Source organism: Schistocerca gregaria, chromosome 8, assembly GCF_023897955.1.
Source record: "Schistocerca gregaria isolate iqSchGreg1 chromosome 8, iqSchGreg1.2, whole genome shotgun sequence".
Lineage (NCBI taxonomy): Eukaryota > Metazoa > Arthropoda > Insecta > Orthoptera > Acrididae > Schistocerca > Schistocerca gregaria.
Genome location: NC_064927.1, coordinates 141806479 through 141816990, shown reverse-complemented (window position 1 = coordinate 141816990; position 10512 = coordinate 141806479). Strand labels below are relative to the sequence as shown.

Sequence of the window (10512 nt, the reverse complement as noted above, 5' to 3'; positions counted from 1 at the left end):
AGCAAAACTAAAAACTATAAAAACCGGAATCGATATTTCCCTTGACCACAGCTACGATACAAGACACCAATACCTAAAACTACGGCAATTTAAATCTGTCATTTCCACTGAAATATATAGGTCAACCACGACTATTGATACCAAAAAACCAACACGTAAAACAACCAAAAATAAAACCAAACACCTCAAAAACCCAAAAATCAAACATCCCTACATAAATTAAAACACATTCAACTCACATATAAACACAAAATATCATAACTCGAAATGAATACACCTAAAACACAATTACCTAAGAACAAATTGGAGTGCTGCAATTTAGGTCGCCACCCGCCTCCCCCCCCCCCCCCCCCCCCCCAAACCCATAAACAACCACATGGTCCGAGACGCCGGAACTCTGGTCAACCACACGTTCTCGCGACAAGTACTACACAATCTCAGCGATGAATCCATATAACTGGAGTAATTTATTGACGGACAACATGTCCGCCCCATCTCCGACCGCAACATAGCACCGCTGTATTTCATAATCATATCCATACCTCACAACAGAAGCCACACAATAAATTAAAATGCTTGGCACACCACTAATAGCAAACCAATAACACCTAACAAAAATGCCAAACACATAAACAAAAAAATTAATTGATAACTCACCGAAGAAAACTTCCAAACCTTACGTCCCGAACTACAAACACTGCCAACGACTTCACACATCCAATATCAAGGCTCGAATCAACCCAATACAACACACTACACTAAGCACATACAGACACAACCTGAGAGCACCATCAAACACAACAAGACGACATCTACAAACACAACCAACTCAAACACCGCCCCGTAACGTCGTCATACACAACAGCCTTACGGCACGTGTCATAGCCGACGGGTGGCATCTGACGCTTCCAGCTCAAGGAACTGTCCGATTCCTGTAGAATTTGTTGGAGTAGAGGTATGCTGTAATTTTTTTTGTTCGTCATTTTTTGTGTTTTGGGATTGTGTAATTTTTTACTGTTATATTTAGATTGTCCCCAACCTAAATCCCCCCCCTCATGAACCATGGACCTTGCCGTTGGTGGGGAGGCTTGCGTGCCACAGAGATACAGATGGCCGTACCGTAGGTGCAACCACAACGGAGGGGTATCTGTTGAGAGGCCAGACAAACACGTGGTTCCTGAAGAGGGGCAGCAGCCTTTTCAGTAGTTGCAGGGGCAACAGTCTGGATGATTGACTGATCTGGCCTTGCAACATTAACCAAAACGGCCTTGCTGTGCTGGTACTGCGAACGGCTGAAAGCAAGGGGAAACTACAGCCGTAATTTTTCCCGAGGACATGCAGCTTTACTGTATGATTAAATGATGATGGCGTCCTCTTGGGTAATATATTCCGGAGGTAAAATAGTCCCCCATTCGGATCTCCGGGCGGGGACTACTCAGGAGGATGTCGTTATCAAGAGTAAGAAAACTGGCGTTCTACGGATCGGAGCGTGGAATGTCAGATCCTTTAATCGGGCAGGTAGGTTAGAAAATTTAAAAAGGGAAATGGATAGGTTAAAGTTAGATATAGTGGGAATTAGTGAAGTTCGGTGGCAGGAGGAACAAGACTTTTGGTCAGGTGAATACAGGGTTATAAATACAAAATCAAATAGGTGTAATGCAGGAGTAGGTTTAATAATGAATAAAAAAATAGGAGTGCGGGTAAGCTACTACAAACAGCATAGTGAACGCATTATTGTGGCCAAGATAGACACAAAGCCCATGCCTACTACAGTAGTACAAGTTTATATGCCAACTAGCTCTGCAGATGATGAAGAAATTGATGAAATGTGTGATGAGATAAAAGAAATTATTCAAGTAGTGAAGGGAGACGAAAATTTAATAGTCATGGGTGACTGGAATTCGTCAGTAGGAAAAGGGAGAGAAGGAATTATAGTAGGTGATTATGGATTGGGGCTAAGAAATGAAAGAGGAAGCCGTCTGGTAGAATTTTGCACAGAGCAAAACGTAATCATAGCTAACACTTGGTTCCGGAATCATAAAAGAAGGTTGTATACATGGAAGAAGACTGGAGACACTAAAAGGTATCAGATAGATTATATAATGGTAAGACAGAGATTTAGGAATCAGGTTTTAAATTGTAGGACATTTCCAGGGGCAGATGTGGACTCTGACCACAATCTATTGGTTATGCCCTTTAGATTAAAACTGAAGAAACTGCAAATAGGTGGGAATTTAAGGAGATGGGACATGGATAAACTAAAAGAACCAGAGGTTGTACAGAGTTTCAAGGAGAGTATAAGGGAACAATTGACAGGAATGGGGGAAAGAAACACAGTAGAAGAAGAATGGGTAGCTCTGAGGGATGAAGTTGTGAAGGCAGCAGAGGATAAAGTAGGTAAAAAGACGAGGGCTGCTAGAAATCCTTGGGTAACAGAAGAAATATTGAATTTAATTGATGAAAAGAGAAAATATAAAAATGCAGTAAATGAAGCAGGCAAAAAGGATTACAAACGTCTCAAAAATGAGATCGACAGGAAGTGCAAAATGGCTAGAGGACAAATGTAAGGATGTAGAAGCTTATCTCACTAGGGGTAAGATAGATACTGCCTACAGAAAAATTAAAGAGACCTTTGCTGAGAAGAGAACCACGTGTATGAATATCAAGAGCTCAGATGGCAACCCAGTTCTAAGCAAAGAAGGGAAGGCACAAAGGTAGAAGGAGTATATAGAAGGTTTATAAAAGAGCGACGTACTTGAGGACAATATTATGGAAATGGCAGAGGATGTAGATGAAGACGAAATGGGAGATACGATACTGCGTGAAGAGTTTGACAGAGCACTGAAAGACCTGAGTCGAAACAAGGCCCCCGGAGTAGACAACATTCCATTAGAACTACTGACGGCCTTGAGAGAGCCTGTCATGACAAAACTCTACCAGCTGGTGAGCAAGATGTATGAGACAGGCGATATACCCTCAGACTTCAAGAAGAATATAATAATTCCAATCCCAAAGAAAGCAGGTGTTGGCAGATGTGAAAATCACCGAACTATCAGTTTAATAAGTCACACTGCAAAATACTAACGCGAATTCTTTACAGACGAATGGAAAAACTGGTAGATGCGGACCTCGGGGAAGATCAGTTTGGATTCCGTAGAAACAATGGAACACGCGAGGCAATACTGACCTTACGACTTATCTTAGACCTTACGACTTATCTTAGAAGAAAGATTAAGAAAAGGCAAACATACGTTTCTAGCATTTGTGGACTTAGAGAAAGCTTTTGACAATGTTGACTGGAATACTCTCTTTCAAATTCTGAAGGTGTCAGGGGTAAAATACAGGGAGCGAAAGGCTATTTACAATTGTACAGAAACCAGATGGTAGTCATAAGAGTCGAGGGGCATGAAAGGGAAGCAGTGGTTAGGAAAGGAGTGAGATACTCTCCCCGATGTTATTCAATTTGTATATTGAGCAAGCAGTAAAGGAAACAAAAGAAAAATTTGGAGTAGTATTAAAATTGATGGAGAAGAAGTAAAAACTTTGACGTTGGCCGATGACATTGTAATTCTGTCAGAGATTGCAAAGGACTTGGAAGAGCAGTTGAACGGAATGGACAGTGTCTTGAAAGGAGGATATAAGATGAACATCAACAAAAGCAAAACGAGGCTAATGGAATGTAGTCAAATTAAATCGGGTGATGCTGAGGGAATTAGATTAAGAAATGAGACACTTAAAGTAGTAAAAGAGTTTTGCTATTTAGGAAGTAAAATAACTGATGATGGTCAAGTAGAGAGGATATAAAATGTAAACTGGCAATGGCAAGGAAAGCGTTTCTGAAGAAGAGAAATTTGTTAACATCGAATATAGATTTAAGTGTGAGGAAGTCTTTTCTGAAAGTATTTGTATGGAGTGTAGCCATGTATGGAAGTGAAACATGGACGATAACTAGTTTGGACAAGAAGAGAATAGCAGCTTTCGAAATGTGGTGCTACAGAAGAATGCTGAAGATAAGGTGGATAGATCACGTAACTAATGAGGAGGTATTGAATAGGATTGGGGAGAAGAGAAGTTTGTGGCACAACTTGACTAGAAGAAGGGATCGGTTGGTAGGACATGTTTTGAGGCATCAAGGGATCACAAATTTAGCATTGGAGGGCAGCGTGGAAGGTAAAAATCGTAGAGGGAGACCAAGAGATGAATACACTAAGCAGATTAAGAAGGATATAGGTTGCAGTAGGTACTGGGAGATGAAGAAGCTTGCACAGGATAGAGAAGCATGGAGAGCTGCATCAAACCAGTCTCAGGACTGTAGACAACAACAACAACATCAACAACAACAACCTAAATCCCTCAGTTTCCCGTGGTTGTCCCGTTATTTTGACTGCATTTTTGGAGGGAGATGTTATTGTCTTATCTATATGTATTTTCGTGTGTTTTGCCCTGTGTATGTAGTGACGTCATGCCCATTTCCGCCATATTGATGACCTCATGAGTAAAAACACACGGGTCGAATCGGACACTTCTGTAATCCCGGGAGGGCGCACGGATCCAAGGATGGACTGAACTACAACGGACCAATTCTAAATCAACGAACTGTTAAACACAACGCTGAAGAATTACGAATGGGGATCAAATCAGTCCCACTTAAGGAATGTGAGTGTGATGTTCGCACGTTGGTCCACACAGTGCCTATAGGGATTAGCAAAGGCTTCGAATTTAAACTACAAGAAACTCGTAACTTACCCACAAGGGAGCCAATTAATATTGTTGCCGGAACGTTAATACCGACCATCAAACTCAATATAGAATATTAGACTTATAAAGGCACAGTGATCTATCAAACATTCACTACTACACAACAGTTTGACTCATGTCTTACACCGCCTTCGAACTTTAGCTCTCTTGAGTGGTGGCTTATTATGCCTCAACAAATGGTAGAATTCTTGTCCATAAGCTCCACTGTAAGTTCAGAGCAGCACAGTACGTTGTCCTTTATATGTAAATAAGCACTTATCAGACGAAATATCTCACCAGATTCAGAAACTGAAATTGGCTGCATAGGTTGCCAAGAAGTCCTGGATGCAAATCAGCATCTGAGGCTCCTCTCAGCCGTGATATCACAGTCCGAACACCACACACGCCAAAATGAGGGCAACAACCCCATCGGCCCCTTTCCTCGGCTCCACACGCGCCACTCGTCGCACCACTCTAAGTTCCTAACTGCCTCCCCTTTTCACAGCGAGGTGGCCCCGCCAAATCCAGCGGCCTCTCGTTGCCTACATACCACTCACAGCCTCTCTCAGACTTTCCAACTACCACCAGCCAGCCAATTCTACTTGCAATGATCGCGAATCAGTCCGCTAGCGACATACCGAATCGGGCAGCATGGCTCACTGAGACTTAACCAATAACCAATACTTAATCCCATACAGCTGGCTTGCTTAGAAACCGTACCACACAATATTACTAACCACGGTATGAACATCAGAAGACCACACGTCGTGCTCTAGCCACCTGTTTAAAAACTTGCTCATGTGACCCACTACTAGGTTCAATGGAGCAGGTTATACCTAGGTTTTCATTCTTGTTACAGCTAATTCATATCACAACTTTTACATATTTCAAACATACATAAGACATAATTCTAGTTAATTTTTTTGCATTATTAAATAAATAATGAAGTTTTTTAATCTCTAGACATCATAAACAGAACGGTAAAAAACGATTAAGTTCATATCTTTGTTCAGCTCGCCGCTCCAGTATTGCATAACTGAAACGGTCATCATACAAACATTATCTTACCAAATTCACAGAAATTAAACATAAGTAAATTGGAATGACGAGACAGAGCACACATGGTGGCACTAATTTTGAGAGTACATGTGGAGAAATCTTGTCTTTGGCACGATTTCAGGAGTTAATCAGTGAATTACTTACAACAGTTTCTGCATTTGCTGAATCTGTTATTAATTTTATAAACTACTTTCTGTAGAAGTGTTAGTAGCGTTGTCAATAATTACTTTATTATACGGCAATAATTTTAGTGAGTTGTGTTTACTGCGATTTCAACGCTGCCTTTAGATGTTCTATAAGATGTATGGAAGTGGTTTTAGTGTTTTTAGTGAAAATATGAAACTTCGCTTCTAGCACAGTGAGATCCTGGTCTGGCCATAAGCATGGGGTGGCACAGTTTACCCAATCGCCACAGGAATGCCAAGTACTGTGGCCAGCCTAACAGTTAACCCGTTTCCTTCTTCACAGCTCGCCGAAATGACTCGCAATGCTGCTCGGTACCCGTTCATCTGTCTGGCCCAGCCACTATGCAGCAGCTTTCGAGCTACGTGTGTGTCAACCAAGCACCCTATTTTTTGAATACAGTTGCACAGTGGACAAACCTCTCGTAATACCACAGCAGATTTCGGATTTAATCGCCACGTAAGCCTTCACACACCGATATCTTTTATCGAAGAATTTAGGTCTCATAAAAGTTCCTTTAGCAATACATTAGTATCTACTCCATGAAAGATACCTTATCTAAGAAACAAATTGTTCGGAATATAGGCATCGAGATTTCTCTTCTTTAACACATTCGACGATAATACCCACTTAACTCGAAGTCCCTAGAACCGGATAGAGCTTGAATTTGGGAAAACACTAATTACATGAAGAGTGGCGATTTTAGATATTTTTTATTTTAAAATCTCATTTCTGTTACTTTAGTCTCAGTCCATATTTTGTACTCATTAGACAGTCCAATCCATTCAGCAAATCAGGGGCCGGCGGGGGTGGCCGAGCGGTTCTAGGCGCTGCAGTCTGGAACCGCGCGACCGCTACTGTCGCAGGTTCGAATCCTGCCACGGGCATGGATGTGTGTGATGTCCTTAGTTTAGATAGGTTTCAGTAGTTCTAAGTTCTAGGGGATTGATGACCACATAATTTCAGTTCCCTAGTGCTCAGAGTCATTTGAACCAGCAAATCAGATAACTCTTCTTCACCTTCACTCATGACAGCGATATCATCAGCGAATCGCATCATTTATACCCCTTCTCCTTGTTGTTCATTCCACTCCTGAACCTTTCTTTTATTTCCATCGTTGTTTCTTTGATGTACAGATTTAACAGTAGGGGCGAAAGAGTGCAGCCCTGTCTTATACCCTACTTAATCCGAGCATTTCGTTCTTGGTCGTCCATTCTTATTATTCCCTCTTGGTTCTTGTAGAAAATGTATATTATCCGCCTGTCTCTATAGCTTATCCCTATATTTCTTAGCGTTTCGAACATCTTGCATCATTTTACATTGTCGAACGCTTCTTCTAGGTTGATAAATCCTTTGAACGTGTATTCATTTTTCTTTGTTCTTGCTTCCATTATCAACCGCAACGTCAGAACTGCCTCTCTGGTGCCTTTACTTTCCCTAAATCCAAACTGATCGTCATCTAACAATTCCTCAATTTTCATTTCCATTCTTCTGTATATTATTCTTGTCAGAAACGTGGATGCATGAGCTGAACGATTCTCGCACATGTCAGCTCTTGCAGTCTTCTGGATGATATTTTCCCGAAAGTCAGACGGCATGAAGCCAGACTCATAAATATCAACGTGAATAGTCGTTTTGTTGCCTCTTTCCCAAATGATTTTAGAAATTCTGATGGAAAGTTGTATATCCCTTCTACCTCATTTGATCTTAAGTCCTCCAAAGCTCTCTTAAACTCTGATTCTGATACTGGATCCCCCATCTTTTTTAAATCGACTCCTGTTTCTTCTTCTATCACATCAGACAAATCTGCCCCCTCGTAGAGACTTTCAATTTTCTGTTTCCGCTCTCTCCTCTGCCTTTAGCAATGGCATTCCGGTTGCACACTTAATGTTACCACTCTTGCTTTCAGTTTCACCGAAGGTTGTTTTGATTTTCTATACGCTAAGTCAGTCCTTCCCACTATTATTTATTTTTCGATTTCTCCACATTTTTCATGCAACCATTTCGTCTTAGCTTCTCTGCACTTACTGTTTAGTCCACCCTTCAGCGACTTGTATTTCTGTATTCCTAAATTTCACTGAAAATTTTTGTTCTTTCATCTTTCATCGTTCAGCTGAAGTATTTTTTCTGTTACCAATGGTTTCTTTTGCTGTTACCTTCTTTGTACCTATGTTTTTCTTTCAAGCTACTGTCGTTGCCCTTTTTAGAAATGTCCATTCCTATTCAGCTGTACTGCCTACTAAACTATTCTTTATTGCTGCATCTACAGCCTTAGAGAACTTCAAGCGTATCTCGTCATTCCTGAGTACTTTCGCATCCAACTTCTTTGCGTATTTACTCTTCCTGACCAGTCTCTCAATCTTCGGCCTACTGTTGATCACTACTACATTGTGATCTGAGTCTATATCTGCTCTTGAATACACCTTACAATACAGTATCTGATATCGGAATCTCTATTTGAACTCTATCTAACCTAAATCTTCCCGCATCATCCGGTCTTTTCCAAGTACACCTCCTCCTCTTGTGATTCTTGAATAGGGTATTCGCTATTACTAGCTGAAACTTGTTACAAAACTCAATTAGTCTTTCTCCTCTCTCATTCCTTGCCCCAAGCCCATATTCTCCTGTAACCTTTTCTTCTACTCCTTCCCCTACTACTGCATTCCAGTCCCCCATGAGTATTAGATTTTCATCTCCCTTTGCGTATTGTATTACCCTTTAATTATCCTGATATATTTTCTCAATCTCTTCATCTTCAGCTTGCGACGTCAGCATGTATTCCTGAACTATCTTTGTCGGTGTTGGTTTGGTGTCGATTCTGATGATAATAACCGTATCACTGGACTGTTCGCAGTAACACACTGTATGCCCTACCTTACTATTCATAAAGAATCCTACTCCCGTTATATCATTTTCTGCTGCTGTTGATATTACCTTATATTCATCTCACTAGAAATCATTGTCTTCTTTCCATTTCACTTCACTGACCCCTACTATATCTAGATTCAGCATTTGCAATTTCCTTTTCAGATTTTCTATCTTCCCTACCACATTCAGGCTTCTGACATTCCACGCTCCCGACTCGTAGAACGGTATCCTTTCTTTGATTATTCAATATTTTTCTCATGGTCACTTCTCCCTTGGCTGTTCCATCCTGGAATACGAATGGGGTACTATTCCGAAATCTTTTGCCAATGGAGAGATCATTATGACACTTTTCAGTTACAGGCCACATGTCCTGTGGATACAAGCTATGCACTGGTTTCAATTGCCTTTCGCATCCTCGTTCCGTTGTTCACTGCCGATACATGATTAGTGTTAACAGTAATAGACGTATTTTGTTTCACTCCTTCTCATGCAACTACACTTAAAAACAATTTTTATATAGGTTACCAGATTTTAAATAGAAATTCGCCCGTAGACTAGAAGGAGGTGTCCAGGATAAATCTTGTGGGTCAGAATAAAACTTACTTTTCTAGCTGTAAGACATTTTATTTTGTATGGCAAGTGATCAAAAATTTTTGTTGCTGCACACTGAACTCCCTCCTGAGCTGTTGACAGCTTTAACAGTGGGTAATTAGAGTCATATTTTCGTCTAGTTCTGTAGGTGTGCATTTCACTGTTCTTCTTAAACTGTGAGAGCCTCTGTAAAGTTTGGAAGGTAGGAGACGAGGTACTAGCAGAAGTAAAGCTGTGGGGAGGGGGCGTGAGTCGTGCTTGGGTAGCCCCGTTGGCTATACTTACCTGGCGTAGGGGATACCGTGATCATGAAGGCGGTTCCTCCGGGGTGAGGCACTTCCATTGCACTTCGGTCAAGCTGAGCCCCGCGATTACTCCAAATGTGAGTAACTCGGGCGCATAATTTTTGATAGTTGGGACTGCGTTCGCGCTTTCCCGGTGTTTATTTCAGCTGCAAACGCAGTACAGCCGGCACGGTAGCTCAGCGTGTTCGGTCAGAGGATTAACTGCCCTCTGTAATAAAAAAGGGATCAATAACGACCTTGAATGGGCGTCAGGGGACGTCCACCACGAACAATTGCAACGAACTATAACGAACAAAATGAGACTCATAAAAAAATAGTTGGAGATCACTTGCCCGCGAAAGGCAAAGGTCCCCGAGTTCGAGTCTCGGTCCGGCACACAGTTTTAATCTGCCAGGAAGTTTCATATCAGCGCACACTCCGCTGCAGAGTGAAAATCTCATTCTGGGACCAATTATTCTTATTGCGTGATGAATACTTTTTTTCCAAGTGATGAATTACTCTAGAAAATAATTATATGAGACATTATTGAGTGTCAATACGTAAATTACGCCAGGAGATTGATTTGTTTACTTCCAAAATTGAAATTATCTGAAGGTCAAAAGTAGCTGAACTTAAGTGTTTGAGAAGCTCATTAATGTGTTTCTTCGAGTTCAAGTTTTCATCTGTATGTACAATCAAAAATTTGTAGCATTATACCCAATTTACTGACTGCTGTTCATACGATATATAAGTTGTTGGTATGACGCTATTTATTGTATAGTACTGAATA

At 41.1% G+C, this 10512-nt stretch overlaps 1 non-coding gene across 1 annotated transcript; it reads left to right on the top strand.

Annotated features, from left to right (window-relative positions):
• The first annotated feature begins 9715 nt into the window (after positions 1 to 9715).
• On the top strand, positions 9716 to 9878 carry LOC126285640 (U1 spliceosomal RNA). The gene has a single exon (XR_007551657.1). It is a non-coding gene; the product is annotated as a U1 spliceosomal RNA (small nuclear RNA).
• Positions 9879 to 10512: the final 634 nt, after the last annotated feature.